General features: G+C 38.2%; 1 pseudogene; it reads left to right on the top strand.

The window, feature by feature from the left end:
* Window positions 1–17,032: 17,032 nt before the first annotated feature.
* On the top strand, window positions 17,033–17,580 carry LOC131831426 (vacuolar protein sorting-associated protein 29-like; annotated as a pseudogene).
* Window positions 17,581–18,027: the final 447 nt, after the last annotated feature.

Here is an 18,027-nt window from a genome sequence, read left to right as displayed (position 1 = left end):
ATTAAGAGTACAGTTAGGACTAATGCTGTCACCCTGAAAAAGAAATCAGAAAGCTAATGGTGCAGCTTCGATTTGTAATCAGGGCTTGGTCTTCTGCATCTCCATTCTGTACCCTACAAAAGAACTCGCTTCTCACTGATCCCTTTCCTCCCAAGTTATTCCACAGGGAGAAAGACCTGATCTCTTCTTAGTTCATTTTTTCCTAAGACCTCCCCCCAAAGGTGCAATGACTATTTTATTGGCTAATTACTATATCCATTACTTTTTCATAATAAACTTAATAAATTAGAATTTTTTGTTTGGGTTCTGTTGATGATTGCAAACATAATTATTAATCCGTTTTTAAGCCATCAGATTAAATACTGTCTGAATAACTGCCAAGTGTTCTATCACTTTCTAAATGAAGAGAAAACATCAGCAAAGGAAGTTTCTCACCCTTTTCTTTTAGCCTAACCCTTCGTTTAGATGATGAGACACGTCCATAACGACAATTAATCACTTCCAGAGTGGCTGCTAACTAAATCTGGACTTACACCTTTGAATTCTTCAATTCATTAGCCAACATTCTTCCTGACAGGTTTATAGTTTTTATTAGCGTCAGAAATGTGTACTTTAGAAGAACACACATAAGCAGCATAAGAAACCTAATTTCATAAAAGGGCTTTAATCAAGCGACGATAACTAGTAGCATCCAGTAAATCAGAAAAAAACAACTGAGTTTGCATTTGCGTGCCATCTCAGGACAGCAATGACAGCCCTAGAATTTTTTTTAAACAGTGAGCTAAAGCACACCAAGACAGTGTATCTTTTGTAACAGTAACTTCATGTATCTAGGTAATAAGAGCTATTTTTCATTCAGAATAAATTTCTTCAGAATAAGAAAACAATAAAGTCAACCTTAAACAATGGGTAAGAAATCCCCTAAGTCTACAGCTTTAGCAGAGTGATCCAAAACTTTACAAAATGAGTTTTTACTATGAAGCTAAGTGACTGGAGTCACTCACAGGATTCACCGGGAAGTTCTCTGCCTTTCAGTCACCCAACAGACAAATTTTGAGCACTGCATTACAAAATCTGAAATCCTGTTGAAAGAGGACATGTAATCTAAATAAAGCTAGACTATGCTCTTAATTTTTTTTTTTCCTGTCTGGGTACAAAACTTAGGAATTCTGGAGAACAAATGGCAACTAATTTCATCCTGTAGTTGAATATTCTAAAACTCTGGAAAAGGAAGAAAGATATAGCAAATATTTGACCACTACAAATTTCAGGGCTATGATGGCTTTTCAGTCTGGGGAACATACTAATCCCATCTCAGTTGTCTGGAAACTCAAATTAATACCAATTCCAGAGTTCATCTTCCACAGAGGCAGAAAGCATATTTCACATGCTTTAGTCTCCATTTCCTAAATCTTTACCAAAAAAATAAATGAATCTTCTATTTACAGAGCCTTGGAGAGATGAATGCCCATCCAGGGAGGGTATGTATGTATTCATAGCCACTGCCTAGTATGTATTCATAGCCACTGCCCTCACCACCATAACGTGTATTTGCTACAAGGTGCCACTGTTGAGGGCTGCTTCCCCAGGGTTCCGCGTCTTCAGGCTCATAGAAGGGAACTCTCACTAAAGGTGGAAAGGAAGTAAATAAATATAGTTTGATAACTACTGCTGGAATGATTTGGGAAGTTAAAGACCATGCTTGAAAAGATACTTTTCTAGAAAGAAGCAATATTAAGAATGTTGACAGGATGACTCTTAGATTTATACATTATTCACTTAAGACTGGAAGACTTGCGAAATAGGCAAAAGAAAGAGAAGTTTAAATGGTGTTACCCATTTTATAAGAGTGTTTTCTTCTATGTCTGCCCAGAGTAAGAAGTTTGAACTTAGGCAAAAGTTTCTCCCAAACTCATTTCAGTAATGATACCTCTTCCCCAAAACTCAAATTATACCAACTTTCCTTTATCTTAGACTTCAGGTAAGTTTTACTATGGTTGTTTTTCATTTTGCTGTTTAAAACCACTATCCTTAAATATGCACACTTGACTTACTTTTCTTTCTCTGTGTCATCGTCACACATCCAATTTTATCTGTAAGCATGAGATCAAATATATATTGTTTGTTTTTTTCCAAGAAGGTCTTTAAAACTTTTCAAATTTTCCTTATATAATTTTCTGAAAACTTAGCTTAATTTTGGCTTTCTTCTTTTAGACAATTACTACATTTATATAATACCCTTTACTCCTTGGCTTTGATTATGTGTTCCTCCTTCCAACTTGTCTATATCTTACTTCAATTATAAAAAAACAAATAACAAACAAAAACAAAACAAAACAAAACAAAAAACAGAGTTCCCTGTAGGCACTGCAGATCCTTTAAGTGTCTCATAGTATGTTAATCATCAAAATACATTTTCAGTATGTAATTAAACTATGAAAACTTTTTTTTCCAGCTGAACTTTTCTTTGAACTTCTGGTCTGAAAATTGACTTTTTATTTAATAAAGACTCTTAGAAATCTCTTTTTGCATGTTCAACATGTATTTATTGTCTAACTGGTCTTTATCTTCCGTATTGCTGTTGTTCCAAAGTTCTGTTTTGTGCTAATTAATAAATCAGGCAGACCTTTTATATTAACTTAAACCGTGTACAGAGTACAACTTTCCTCATACTGTTTCCTTAAAGTGTCTGTGCAGTTCCTAAGATCTTGACTGCAGGCTAAGTTCTATAGGATGATCAGTTGTTCTGTGCAAAGCATTCTGTAAGTCACTCAAGCGTGTGCCATATGTTGCAAGCAATGAGATAGAGAGAGGATTAAAATTGCCATTTTTAAATTTGAGACTGGAATTCTTACCCACCCGCATGAAAAGACATTTCCTTGGCTACATTTTCCTGAGAATGGATACAAGGGGATATTTTACAATATGTAATTTTGCATCACTTGATTCACATGTGATAGATTTTTAGTGCTATTATTTTGTCCCAGCTCTGGGTCAAATATCTTCATTAGCAGACTCCCCAGTTTGAATTCCAAGAATGGCTCAGTTTTCACTCGGTCTCCATAGAGTGTTTTAAATTTCCCATTTATTTCCTTCCTTCCTTTTTTTTTTTTAAGATTTTATTTATTTATTTGACAGTTAGAGATCACAAGTAGGCAGAGAGGCAGGCACCAGAGAGAGGAGGAAGCAGGCTCCCTGCCGAGCAGAAAGCCTGATGCAGGGCTTGATCCCAGGTCCTGGGATCATGACCTAAGCCGAAGTCAGAGGCTTTAACCCATTGAGCCACCCAGGCGCCACCCTCCTTTCTTATTATACTGTTTCAGGAACACCTCTAAGAGAACTAAACTTTGATTAAGAACCAAGTCAGATTATATTCTGTTCTAACCTTGGTGGTGTCTTTCCATCACTTCGTCAACAAATATGGAAAGATTATCTATTGAAAAACTCACTGTTCTAGCTCTAGGCATTACAAGTGAAAACAGAACAAAACAAATCCCCGTCCTCAGAAAGCTCACTCTTTACTAGGTAAACCTTAAATAAGGTTTAAAAAAAAAAATCTCTGTTAGAAGGTGATGAGTGCTCTGAAGAAAAAACAAACCAACTAGAGGAATACAGAATTCGTATATGTGTAATTTGCGATGGAGTGGCTAGGGTCTTGTTTGTCTCCGATGGTGACAGCTGAATAAAGACCTGAAGGAAGGAAAGGAGACATTCAAGTGAATGCTCAGAAAAAGAGTGTTTCAGGCAGGGGGAAGGACAAATACCAAAACCATGGTCTAGAAATCTGATTGAAATGACTTAGGAATCACAAGGAGCCTGGTGTAGGTTTATGGTAAAGTACAAGCAACTAAGAATGTAGGGTCAAAGATTAATTGTATGATGTGATGCTTCTGTGTGGTTGGTGTGTAAGAATATTAGTCTCATGATCTAGGAAGACATCACTGTATTTAATTGTCATGATCTTACGTCATATAATCTTACTTTTTAAACAATATGACTCTGCTGGCTCTCTGAGAAATAGGCCAAAGGAAGGCAAAAGAGAAAAGGACAAAAACTTCTGAAAACTGTTACTAGAAAATAGATAGGTGAAGAAGCAGTAGTAGCTCCAGGCAATGCATTAGCCTTGAAAGTTGGGAGACGAGGTTAGGTTTGGAACATATTTTAAGGCAGAGTTACAGATTTTGCTGACAGTTAGAACATGGGTTCTGACAAAATAAGAGAAAAGGATGCCTCTAAAAGTTTTAGCCAAGGCACATGGGACAGGTAGTTGTCCAGGATGGAAGAATAGGGTTTCATGTGTGGTGCTAGAGGAAGAGAGACTATGACCTCAGTGTTTCAAGTGTCAAGTCTGAGATGCCCAGGAGACACCCAGCAGGAGATATTTGGGAAGCCAGTTGGGTATATGCCTACAGCTGAGCAGGGAGGTGGACTGTGGAGTACACAATGGCTCTATTAGCCTGTGGATGGATATTAAAAGCCTAAAGCTTTTATGATGTTCCCACAGAAGTGAATGTGTAAAGAAAAATAAAGGGAAAAAAAAAAGGTGGGGGTCGGGGGGGGCACTCTGTGCTGGGATGATCCAGCATTAAGAGGCCAGAGAGGTAAGAGAGAATAGCTAAAGAAGGTAGTAAAACAATGTCCAGAGACATAAGAGAAACAGAGAGTAAGGAATCATCTAAGACAAGTAAAGAAACGATTTCAAGGAGAAAGTAGTGATCATTATGCTATAGATAGTTAGGTAAGATGAAACCTGAGATGAAGCCAAAGTCCCCTGGATTTAATAATACAAAGTTTGAGCTCAAATGAGAATAATTGTACAGGCGAGACTGAGAGAGAAAGGGAGACTAGAAATTGTAAAACACTTTTTTTTTTTTTTTGATTTACAAAGAATTATTTTTCCCCCTACTATAAAAAAGAGAGAAGAAAGACAAAAGTGATAAAACAATGATTTCTGTATGTCTTAGTTTTATTGGTTTTTGTGATAAGACCATAGGGAGCATTTTTGTGGGGTGATGAGGAAGTGGTTGCAGAGATGGGGAAAATGATGACACAGGAGGGGAGTCTGCGGAACAGTGTCCTTGAGCTGGAGAGAGAGAACGTGACAGTGTGGGGAGTTTGCACAAGAGCCCACTCATGGCTCAGGAGAAAAGGCTACATAAACATAAACAGGTGCAGAAGGGATGCGGGGCTGGTGGAGGTTTACTTCTGCTTTCTCCCATTTACCCTGTGAAATAGGAGGCAAAGTGTGAGAATGGAGAAGGGATTTTTTGCAGGGAGGAGGGCGGAGGGGCTGGTCAATGGGATGAGGGCCTCTGTGTTTATTAATTGGTGTTTCTCCAAGTTGGGCTTCTATCCTCCTACAGACAATAGAAGACAGGACCCCATCTTTCCTGAAGATGACCTTTCAAAGGGAGGGTTCCCAGGTCCCTAAGAAAGATATTTCTGGGTTGTATAACTGGCATATAACTGGCAGGATGCTGGGAGATGTACGTCTCATAGATGCCGAGAAAGAATGAAGCATTCTTTTGAAGGTTTTCTAAAGCAAATTTTTTTTTTAAAGAAAAGGAAGGTCAGAGACCTATAGTTACAAAGAAACCTGTCAAAAGTTTAATCAAGCTGAGGGAAACTGTAAGGCCGTGTTGATTGTAAGGACCTTTTTAGCTAGAGGCTTCCATCAAGGTTAAAAAAAATAACTTTGTTTAACACTTAAACTATCCCTGCTCCCATTTCCCCAGGGGACTTACTTAAAAACAAGTCCCAGAAATCAGCTCCAGGTAACAAAGCTCAAATACAAGGGTGGGTCAGGCCAGGTGGAGACATCCAATCAATGGGGGGAGGCATACTGTCTCCCTAGTTACCAAGGAGTATGGGCCCCGCCCTTTGAGCACCTTTTGGGTGCCAATTCTGACCAAGGTGATAGGCTGGTTCAAATGTCTATTACAGGGTAAATTGTAATTCAATTGGTCGCCTAGCATGACTGTGCAGCTTTTTCTGTGTGTTTCAATCTCATTGGCCACCTGTGCATGGCCAGGCCCAAACACATGGCCTTTGCCCTTAAAAGCTAGTCTGGGAAACAGAGAAAGGTCGCCCTCTCTGTAAGAGGCATGACCCTGGCCGGTCAGTTTGATTCTTGATGCTTGGCATGAAATAAAGCTTTGCTTGACCTTCGCTTTATATCAGTCTCGCTCCTTTAATCACAGGCCCATTTTGGGGGGCATAACATTGGTCACGTTAAAGGCTAGGATGAGATGAGTGGCCATGAAATGAAAGTTAGATCTGTCAGTCCAGAAAAGTGGTTTTCTCCTATACTATGTGTTGTGAGAGAGTCTGATTTAACTAGAACGGTGGTTTTATTATGCCAAGAGGTGACTCAAACGGAGGACCATGGAATTTAAGGACATAAAATGGAGGGGGACAGGGAGCACCTGGGGATAAAAGAGAAAATGAAAAATTAGTAAGCTCACTGCTAATAGGGTTAACACATTATGCAGATGTGGAAAGTAGAGGCCCCGAGTGGAAAAGAGAGGAGGTGGTGGTCAGAGGTGTGGCGCTGGAAACTGGTGAGATCTGGAGGGTCACCATTGGACAAGGGGCTGATGGAGAGGGCGGGACTACACCAGTGACAGCAAGGAGGTTTGGAAGGTTAAAACATGAATGTTTAATCACCAAGAAGAGTGCTGGGGAAAAGGAAAGTAAGCCAGCCTTTAAAATCTTTTTTTATAGAAACAGTGACCTGGAGGCAAGACAGACAAGTTACATTTAAAATAGGAGCGATTCTTCTTTTTTTTTAGCACCCAACCATTTGCCCAGCAATGGGATGTAAATGTAAATCATCACTCCCTCAGGTAAATGTGTTGAACAAAAAAACTGTAAGAACATAGATCAAAATGTTTACTGCTTTGGAGAAAGGACTGTGAATGATTAGAATGTTCTTCTTTGTTCCTCTATGTGTTTTCTTAATTCACCACAAATGAAAACAAAGTATTTTTCTAATCAGGAACTAGTAAGTTAGGACGGAAAGAAAGAAAATAATCAAATTTCGAAAATGTCATTGTGACTAAAGCAGGTTACCTTGTGATTATGAACTTGGTAAATTATTTTTCCTTTACTTAAAAAAAAAATTATTCAATACAACTTTCCATTTTATAAATATTCCCATTCATTATTTTCCATGATCGCCAGGGGAAATCAAACCTAGCATAACTGGGGCTGTGTTTAGAGCACCGTGTTATTTCCCTACAAGTTTTATACTTCTGTTGGAGTCAAACTGCAAAATTTCCTTTCTGAGAGTCCATTTTGAGGTGCATATCTATATCTATCTCTTTCTATATATATATATCTCCTCTTCCCCACTTAACTTTGGAAACCATATGGTATTTCAATTTCCAGGAAACTTTAATGACAGCTTACTCACCATGAACCCAAGTCACAGAATTCCAGCTTCCTTGCCTGGCCTACATTTTTGGCCTTTCTAATGAAACCTCAAGCCACTGGCTAGATTTTCCATCTGAGGAGCAGGTAGTCTGGCCTTCTAAAATCATTTTCCTTTAATTTTTTGTTTAATAAGGTCCATTAGGCAACTCACCTGTCCTGGGTCATGCAGTTGTGGCTCATAAGCAAGAGATAGAAAAATAAGCAGTTAGGGGTTTTTTTAATATTTATTTACAATCTGATAACATAATTACAAGCCAGTCTGCAAAACAGTGATATGGCAATAATCATTTTCATCCATTTTCACTATGTCAGAGACTCCCCACAAAAATTAATTAAATGCTTCCATGAACTCTGAGGGCCAAATTTTCTTTAAGGTCCTAATTAAAAATCCATTATTAAAAAAACCCCAATGCATTAAACTTTCAACCTGGCAATGAAATACTGACAAGTTGGTTTTTGTTTTGTGTGTGTGTGTGTGTGTTGTTTTTTTTTAAATGAAAGACTTACAGACCAGCAAGCAACCCAGCATGGTCAGCACAAGCTCCAAAATGAGTTAACTCTGACCCCACCTCCACCCCCAGCAAAGCTACCTTCTTACATGCTTTGCATTGCCTCTCCCCGTATTTGCCAGAAGTTCTTTCAGAAGTTTTCACAAGCATTTATTCAGTGTATTGGCAAAGCATTTGTGAGGTCAAAGATGGAAGTTTAAGAAGTGAATATTAGATTTTTAGATCTGAAATATTCCTTGTTTTACATCCTGACATTAAATCAATGCAATGGAAGAAGTCAGCAAGGTGTCCTCTTCCCTTACAAAGCACACTCAAAATTATGTTCTCTGACACATATTTCTTACCTCTAGATTAGTATTACTCTGCACAATATCATTGGTATTACTTTGCAAATGCTTGCTTCTCTTTAGTAGTAACTTCTAAACTATCAAGACTCTGAAACTAAGTTAAAAATCCAAATTTCATAATAAGACTTTGCTAAAAATCACTGGAAGTCTCTAGGAAGTGTGTGTGTGTGTGTGTGTGTGTGTACATGTGTGTGCATGCACGTGTGCGTCTGTGCGTGTGTGTGTGTGTGTATACAAAAAATTACCTAGGTGGCATAATTTTCTTAGATTAATCAAAACTTGAAATAATATCCCTCTGGTGTTCCCTAGATCACCTTCAGGGTCATATTTCCCACTCATACTTTGAAATCAAGAATATGGAACATAAATATGGTTAAAATGTGAAAATGGTAATTAATTTTGATCTTGCTTAAGCCATAACCATGTATGGTAGAGAAACATGTATTTTCTCTTTTCAGTGGAGAAAGTCAATGTCGCAGGTTAAAAAAGAGGAAGTCATGCCGACTCCAGAACTCTAAGCACCACTCTTTCATCTTTGCAAGAAGTGAAGACTTGAGTTATCCTTTATTTGGGAGAAAAAAATAAAACAATAACAAAAAAGTTTGTCTAGAGGGAGAGCAGATCTGCAACTATCTGGACCATATATCTTTAAAACAGTCCTTATATGGCTTCTTTCTTCCCAGTTATCTGTACGTTACTGCTTGTTTTCAAAGGGTCATATGTATAGTTTTTTGTCAAGATGTTACTTCTAGGGGATCAAGAGCAAAGACACAAAAGACAATAGGAAAGGTATGCTAGCTTGATCTTCTACTCAAGAATACATTGTTCTGCCTGGTGCCAGCTCAAACGTGATCATACTTCAGGCTGAATAATTCTGCCTACAGTAGATGTTCTGATATCAAATTACTACATGGACAGTGTAAGACCAGACCACATCCCTGTAGGTGTGAGTGGGATTTTAACTAAGGAGAGTGGATATTCTGACTGCAAATTATTCCGTGACAAAGATGAAAGACAAAGATGTAAACCTTTCAATGGAGGTCCCAAAGAAGTCGTTCTCAGCATCCTAGGGGCAGTTTTGAGTAGAGGTGCTTAAAACACTCCTGAGCGGTAAACTTGATTTTTTTAAGCAGCATCAGGCTAGCACCTGTGCCCAGCATCATCTTGGAAAGTCCCCTGACATTGAATCACAGCTGGTGGCATCGGCATGTAGTCCCGTTCAAGAGCTGTCATAGCTTATTTGCCCCAGACTTCCCTTCCCTTCTCCCAACTCTTCTATTTTCTGAAAATAGTTCACAACCTTATCTCCATTTCCATGGGAGAGAGGATGAGCAGGGTGAGGACTTTGCCTTGAGATGGCAGCAAGTAACCAATGGAGGAAGGAGTGACCATTGGAAAGAACAACATTAGTCCACAATGTGCTATGTGGTTGATGTGGCCAGTGACTGCCAGGCCTAAACAGAAATTTTCTATAATACCGAAGGAGGAAAACCTGTTAAAAGACTAGATATCAAGACAAACCATAAGTGACTCTTAATCTCACAAAACAAACTGAGGGTTGTTGGGGGGAGGGGGCTTGGGAGAAGGGGGGTGGGGTTATGGACATGGGGGGGTGTGCTTTGGTGAGAGCTGTGGGGTGTGTGGACCTGGCGATTCACGGACCTGTACCCCTGGGTATAAAAATATATGTTTATAAAAAATAAAAAATTTAAAAAAAAGACTTAGATATCATACATCCACATGTGAATATAAGCACTTTAGCCATTTTGATTCAGACATATGTTCAGTATAACATTTGCAATTAAATGTTTTTATTGAAGTTTTAACCTGTATGGGAGAAGATATTTCATATATCCAATAAAGGATTAATATTCAAAACACACAAAGAATTTACATAACTCAACACCAAAAGAACCCCCAAATGAGCCAATTAAAATGGGCAGAGGACCTGAATAGACATTTTTCCAAAGACATCGAGATGGCCAGCAGATGTAAGATGCTCAATACCATTAATCATTAGGGAAATGCAAATCAAAATCACAACGAGGCATCGCGTCACACCGGCCAGCATGATGAAAATCAAAAGCACAAGAAATAACAAGTGTTGCCGAGGATGTGGAGAAAAAGGTAGCACCATACATTGCTGGTGGGAATGTAAACTGGTGCAGTCACCCTGGAAAACAGAGGTTCCTCAAAAAATTAGTTAAGTACAATATGACTCATTAATTTCACTACTGGCTATCTAACCCAAGAAATGAAAACACGAATGCAAAAAGATATATGCAACCTTTTGTTTTTTTGCAGCATTATTTTCAGTAAGTCAAGATATGGAAATAATACAAATGTCCATGGATAGATGGATGGATAAAGAAGATGTGGTATGTATATTATATATACATATTGCATATGTGTACGGGAATATTACTCAGCCATAAAAAGAATGAAATTTTGCCATGTGCAATAACATGGATGGACCTAGAGAGTATAATGCTAAGCAAAAAAGCTGGTCTAAGAGCAAGACAAATACCATATGATTTCACTCATATGTGGAATTTAAGAAACAAAACAAAGAAAGATAAAACCCACATTCTTAAGTAAAGAAAATAGACTGGAAGTTACCAGAGGGGAGGTGGGAGGGGGGAATGGATGAAATAGATAAAAGGGATCGAGACTATACCTATTTTGAGCACTGAGTAATGTAGAGAATTGTTGGATCATTTCACGGGACACCTGCAACTAACATAATGTATGTTAATTATACTTAAAAAAATGTACTGAAGTTTTCTTCACTGGCTTTCATTTCTTATGGTCACATGGTAGACATGGAACTGTCACATTTGGGACAGTCTTCAAGTTTGGCCCTTGGCTGGCACATGGAACCCATGAGGGTCTGGGGCACAGAAGCGTTGGTTTGATGTCCAGAGAGTAAACGTGATACCAAGGTTTGAAACATACATGATTCCCAATTCTGAATTCAGTTCAAAGTGTATCCAAACCAATTAAACAAGTAGGGAAAATGGTGCCACCTTGGCATTCTAGGTTGGTACCCTAGATATTTATTAATTCATCCATTTTTCATTCAACAAGTATTTATGAAGCCTTTCCAGTGCCAAGTACTGTTGATGGCATTGGGAATAGAAGAGTAAACCAGACAGTCTTTTCTAACAAAAGTTAGACAATTAAAAAAAATATAATGACTGGTAGCCATAAAAGCAATGAAGAAAACTCAAACAAGGTTAAGAGAAGAGAGCATGGAAGACATGGGTGCTCAGGGTGACACCTGGCACGAAAGTGATTCTTACTAAGGGCATTTCTAACAGGACAGTTCCTTTTAAGGTGTTTTGTGGACACTGAACATCTGTCATGGAACCAGAAAAAAAAAAAAAAAAAAAAAGAACAAGACAAGACACTTGTTGAGCAACGCAAGATATCCAGGTAAACCCAAAAACAACTGGGAGACTTTGGGATGCACTGCTGGTCTGTGTTATGCACATGGGGGTAAGAGCCATTGAGTTACCACTTGATGGTGTGAATCTATAGAATCTACTGAGGCACAGGAATATTCAGATGAGACAACTGATGGCAGGAATAAAAATGGAGTAATTGAGAAAGACAACTGGAAACCTGGACCTGGAGCAAAGGTCAGAGATCACATCTGAAGATATATATTTGGATGTCATAGCAACAGTGGTAAGACAATGATAACAATATAACAAGACAAGTCAGTGTCAAAGGTGGAGTCTGGAGGAATGTTCACATTTAGGTTCAAGGGGAAGAAATATCAGAGGGGAGACAATAATTTAAGGAGAATCAAAATAAAGAAATTGCAAAAACACCAAAAACTTGAGAGTATTCAAAAAAAGGGATTCAATAATGCCAAATTCTACAAGAAGATGATAATTGCTGAGAAATAAAAGAGTAAATTTGTTTAGAGGATATATAGAAACAAATAAGAAAAAAGCATCATTCATGTGTCGAAATATGAATCTCCTTTTTAGGGCATTATAAAGGAATTCAGACGAAAGAGTTTTGGATCAGGTGCCTCATACATTGAGCCAAGAAAAGAAAGGAGAGCTAGGATGGCACTAACTGCAGTAGCTATCACAGAGCCGGCTTTGACTTTGTTTTTTGGTTTTTTTGTTTTGTTTTGTTTTGTTTGTTATCCTTTGTTGTTTTTAATGAGGAGTAGCAGAAAGGAAGAAGCCCGTGGAAAGAGAGAAACTGAAGTGAGCGAAGACAAGAGGGATGAAAATGAGTGCACTTACATGGAGCACTGTAAGGAAGAAGACCAAGAACCTGAAGAGGTTGTGCACTTCCTCTGAGGCAGCAAGATGAATAGATCTCTCCCGATGCTTCGAGGTGAAGAGTAACTTATAACTAAGAGTTAGTGCTTGGTAACTGCCATCTCCTTTGAGAGACAGGAGGCAACGTCACTAGCAAAATCTGCAGGGCTAACAGATCTAGAAAGGATATAAACCTTCCTGACATTTCAGTCATAGAGTGTTAGCCCTTCCAAAGCAGGGACATTCTATTTGGAGACCTATTCTACCTCTCCCTCCAACTCCCACCCAAACATGTTGCTGAAAGACTGGAGACTTAAATGCTAGGAGAGGAAGGTTTGAAGATTTACATGAGGCTGACTGACGTGGGGCAAGAAAAGGTACCCGCTCATGGAGCTGTGCTGGTGAATTCTGCATTACGGATGGTGACTCTAGTGCCACCTCCCACCCACAGAATGTCACCAAGACTGACAGGTGTTCAAGGCTCCCATCTTTTTTGGTCTTTTTATTTATTTTTTTATTATTTTTTTTATTTGATACACGGAGATCACAAGTAGGCAGAGAGGCAGGCAGAGAGAGAGAGGAGGAGGAAGCAGGCTCCCCCGCTGAGCAGAGAGCCCGATGTGGGGCTCGATCCCAGAATGCTGGGATCATGACCTGAGCCAAAGGCAGAGGCTTTAGCCCACTGAGCCACCCAGGCACTCCTTTTTGGGTCTTTTTAAAAACTAAAGTAGTGTTGCTGAACAATGTTACATTAATCTCAAGTGGACATTATAGTGACTGGACATCTCTGTATGTCATACTATGTGCACTGGAAGAGTAGCTACCATCTGTCACCACATAACACTATTACTATGCCGTTGGCTACATTCCCTACACTGTATATTTTTAAACCCAATGCAACTGGCCCCACATAAATACTAGTGAGGGTGGTAAAAACAACCCTTAAGCACAATGTTATCTGACTGAAAATTCCCTAGATTCTATTAACAATAAAATTTTAATAAAATATTTTATTTTATATTTTCTTTCATCTTAGCCTATTTTTACCCCAAATTAAATTTAAACCTATCACACTTCCACTATATATATATATATTTTTTAAAGCCTAATCATCTATATTTTTAACCATAAACATACAATGTTTACTTTTGCAATTCCAGAAGGGAAAATGTGAATGAAAAGCCAGTACCATCAAGCACATGAATGATGAGATGAAATTTCAAAAAAACCAAAACCGCCAAGAAAGGAAGAGGGAAATGGATACTTATAGCTATTTCTAGAGACCTGTGCTAAAATTTAAAATGTGTTATCCCCTAGAAATTGTACCACAAATGACATCATGGGATTGTTTGAAAAGTGCAATTCAATAAATGATTTCATAAGATGTTTTGGACCATCCTGGAACTGCAACCACAATTATACATCAGTCTTGTGCAAAAACAAAAAGGCATTCCTAGTACCAAATAAACGATTGATAAACAATGCAGCCCACTACCAACCATTTTGTGGTAGCCCCTATTTATATTTTGGGTAGAGCCAATAGAAGACTCTAGGCTATCTCAGGACAGGCGATGGCAAATTGGTTTTCTTCCATGTGCCAACATCAATCAGTTGGAGTGATGTGTGAGGAAGGGCTCTGAAACCACGTTTTGTGGAGGCAGGAAAGAGCAGTGGTATTAACTATTTGTATCTTTCACAGGCATGGCTGGGAGTCAGATGGGACTACTCCCATCTGCTTTGGGAGAAGGGGGGGATGCAGAGGGGACCAAAAAGCAAACTGAAGGCTTTGGTTTCCTCCCAACTTAGTCCACATCAGTTACTCTCAAAAGGGAAGGCACCCAAAGTTATAGCCAACGTGGAAAATGACTGAGGAATGGGGAGAACTTCCTGCCTGCCGTCCCCTTCCGGTATCGGCCGCAGTGAGGATGACAACAAGAGAAAGTGAATGAACCTAAAGAGAGTGCGGCAACCAGAAGAGAGAAATGGGATGTCACAACCCAACAATTTCCATGTCAGGGCAAGAATCACTGAAGTCCATACATACATTGTAGAGAATATTACCTGGAATGGCCTCGTGTGGACAGAGAAAAGCTTCAAGATCAGAAATTTATTATTACTGTGACCAAAGTTGACACAGGGTAGCTTTTCTTTCTTTCTTTTGTTTTTTTTTTTTCTTTTTTTTCCTACATAAGCAATTTTATGTTTGTGCTGCAGCATTTTAAACAGGATCTGGCTAGTTAAAGAGGGGAATTAAATTGCAGGAAAGTCACTAGAGCTCTCCGTTCTATTTAAAAATAAGTCTTAAAAGCCCAAATAATAAGGGGATCCAGTGGCCATTAGTATTGCCTTGGTGTTTGGGTCTGCACCATCAAAGTCGACACCTAATTGCATCTCCTGTTGATTATTGTTGTAAATGGAGCACAGATATGAATAAAATACACTTAACAAAGCAAGATAAAATAAAACCATAAATTTCAAGTTAATACCTGCCAGCTAAATGATTTCAGCATTTTAGGAGGCAAAGGACAGAGAGACGTGTCTCTCTCAAAGCATTCCTTCCACATATTGACCTGGCAGTAGCCTTGATAATTAATTCATGATATTTGATTTCATTTCATTCAAGGTGTGAGTCACACATGAGCTTTGAGTTCTCGTCACTTTGGACATAGTTATAGCCTAAAAAAACATTAAAATGAACTTTCATTTTTCAAGAAAATGTACAAAGAAATCATTTGGAAGAAGAATCTCATCTTGATCTTTACTTTTTGAAAATTACATTAGTATGGAAGTAGTTTTGGGAAATATAGAACCATTACTGCTTAAGACTATGTATCCCACTAGTACCTTTTAAAAGAAAGCTAATATTTAAATTATTTGCTTCTGAGTACTGTTCTCTTTATATTAAGATAAAACAATTTCCTTTGGTTGCCAGGTAGTTTTTCTGAATTTGATCAATTTGTTATCTTCTGAAATCACTATGTCATAGTTAACTAATTAATGTTACAATATGAAATATTATATAAGCTAATGACAATATTGTGAGCAAAAGAAAACTGTCCATATTGTACACAATTTTTTTGAAAATCCTCCCATAATTAATCATTGCTAGCTCTTTTGCATTCTGAAATGAGTATTTTGGCTTGCTAAATAATGACAATTTAAAACTAAAGAGCTCAAAAAACCTGGATGGTAATGGGAGCTATCATCCATTACACACTAATTATACCTCTAGTTATAGATGAAAAGTGGCAAAAGCACATCAAATAAATCTTGCTTTGACAGCTGCTGGTAGAATTTCTGTTGTTTGGTTGTAATCATTTTAAAAAGTAGGTTTTATATTCTGCTGAATTTCTTAAAGTTCTGAGATTTCCCATATATGTAATATTCCTTTCAGAATTGTCTGTAGCAGCAGAAGTTGAAAATATACACCAGTTAACTGAATATTTGTAAATATTTAAATTATGCTCAAACACCCCTGTTGTGGTTTATCACTAGTAAGTAACTTATCTCATGGAGTCCTTTGTCAGAAATTGTCCAATGGTTGGCTGAATATTCTAAACATCAACCAGTAAAATTGGGGGAGGGGGGGAGGCAAAGTAATTCCAAAGTAAACTTGCAAATCTTTTCAGAGATGACATAAAATTAGTACTGGAGAATGAGTTGAATCATATGGAAACTCTTCACAAAAGAGAATCTAACCAGGGGCGCCTGGGTAGCTCAGTGGGTTAAAGCCTCTGTCTTTGGCTTGGGTCACGATCTCCCTGGTCCTGGGATCAAGCCCCGCATGGGGCTCTCTGCTCAGCAGGGAGCCTACTTCCCCTGCTCTCTCTGCCTGCTTGTGATCTCTGTCTGTCAAACAAATAAATAAACTCTTTGGAAAAAAAAAATTTTTTTTAAAGAGGATCTAACCAAATTATACCAGCTAACTGAAAAGGAGAATCATTAAGAATGGTAAAAAGCATTTCCAAAGACAATGATTGGAAGGAATATCAAAAGATCAATAGTGACCTTTAGAAAAAGTTATGAAATTCTTGGATTTATTTAAAAAAATTTATTTATTTATTTGAGAAAGAGAGAGTGTGCACATGCATGAGCTGGTGAGGAGAGGAGCAAAGGGAGGAGAACAGGCACATTCCCGCTGAGCACGGAGTCCAACTGCAGATTTGATCCACACCCCATGAGATTATGACCTGAGCCAAAACCAAGAGTCAAAGCCTTAACCAATTAAGCCAGCCAGGCACCCTTGATCTTCTTTTCTTTTCTTTCTTTTATTTTTTTCCCCAAAAGTTGTACTCCCTAAGTTCCCGTGGCAAAAGTCAAAAGTAAAACACGTTAGTAATGTGTTGTCTTACGAATTTGTCAGCAAACTACACTCAATGTCCACTGTAAAAATGAGGGCAGAGAGGAAGATGGCAGTGGCGGCAGCAGTTGTGGTGACTAAGCTGAGCCCAGGGACAGGATGTTGGTGTTGGTATTGAGAGACCTGCACATCCCACACCAGTGCAACAGTTTCTTGGTTAAATTGAAAAAAAAAAAAAAAAAAAAAAAGCTGGTGCCAGGAAAGATTCAACACATTGTCTTCACTGGAAACCTTTGCACCAAGAGTTAACAACTATCTCAAGACTTCATATTGTGAGGAGACTTTGATGAGGAGCTGAATTATTCAGAACAAAAAGAGATGAATGTTAAGCAGTTCAAAATGGGTCTGATCCATGGGCATCAAGTTATTCCATGGGGAGGCACGGTCAGTCTAGCCCTGTTGCAGCGGCAGTCTGATGTGGACATCCTTATCTCAGGACACACACACACAAATTTGAAGCATTTGAGCATGAAAATAAATTTTACATTAACCCGAGTTCTGCCACTGGAGCATATAATACCTTGGAAACAAATATTATCCCTTCATTCATGTTGATGGATATCCAGGTTTCTACAGTTGTCCCCTATGTGGATCGGCTAATTGGAGATGATGTAAAAGTAAAACAAATTTTATACTAAAAATCTTAAAGCCAGGCCTATCTTGCTGGGTTGTTTGTTTGTTTTTTTTGTTTGTTTGTTTTTTGTTTTTTTTTTTCATTATCCTGTTCAAATCACGTAATTAAACATTTCTCTCTCTCTCTCTCTCTCTCTCTCACACACACACATACACACACACACATATTAGGGCATGTATATCTTTTCAAATTAGTATTATGTTTTCTATGGGCAAACACCCAGTAGCAGAATTATTGGATCATACAGTATTTCTATTTTTAATTACAGAATAGTTTAAATAGGATACATTTTTGGTATATCCACAATCAATGTGAGTTTGCTTTATTTGTTAAGATACAATTGAAATTAAATATTTTTCATTAGTCACAATGAAATTTTTATTTCTATTTTCAATGAATTCTATAGGTGACTGTACCAGGTAACAATTACTCTGAGCTAACAAGGATTTCCTTTATGTCA

This window comes from Mustela lutreola, chromosome 5 (assembly GCF_030435805.1).
Source record: "Mustela lutreola isolate mMusLut2 chromosome 5, mMusLut2.pri, whole genome shotgun sequence".
Classification (NCBI taxonomy): domain Eukaryota; kingdom Metazoa; phylum Chordata; class Mammalia; order Carnivora; family Mustelidae; genus Mustela; species Mustela lutreola.
Note: the sequence above shows the minus strand (reverse complement) of the source record. Positions and strands in the feature narration are given on the sequence as shown.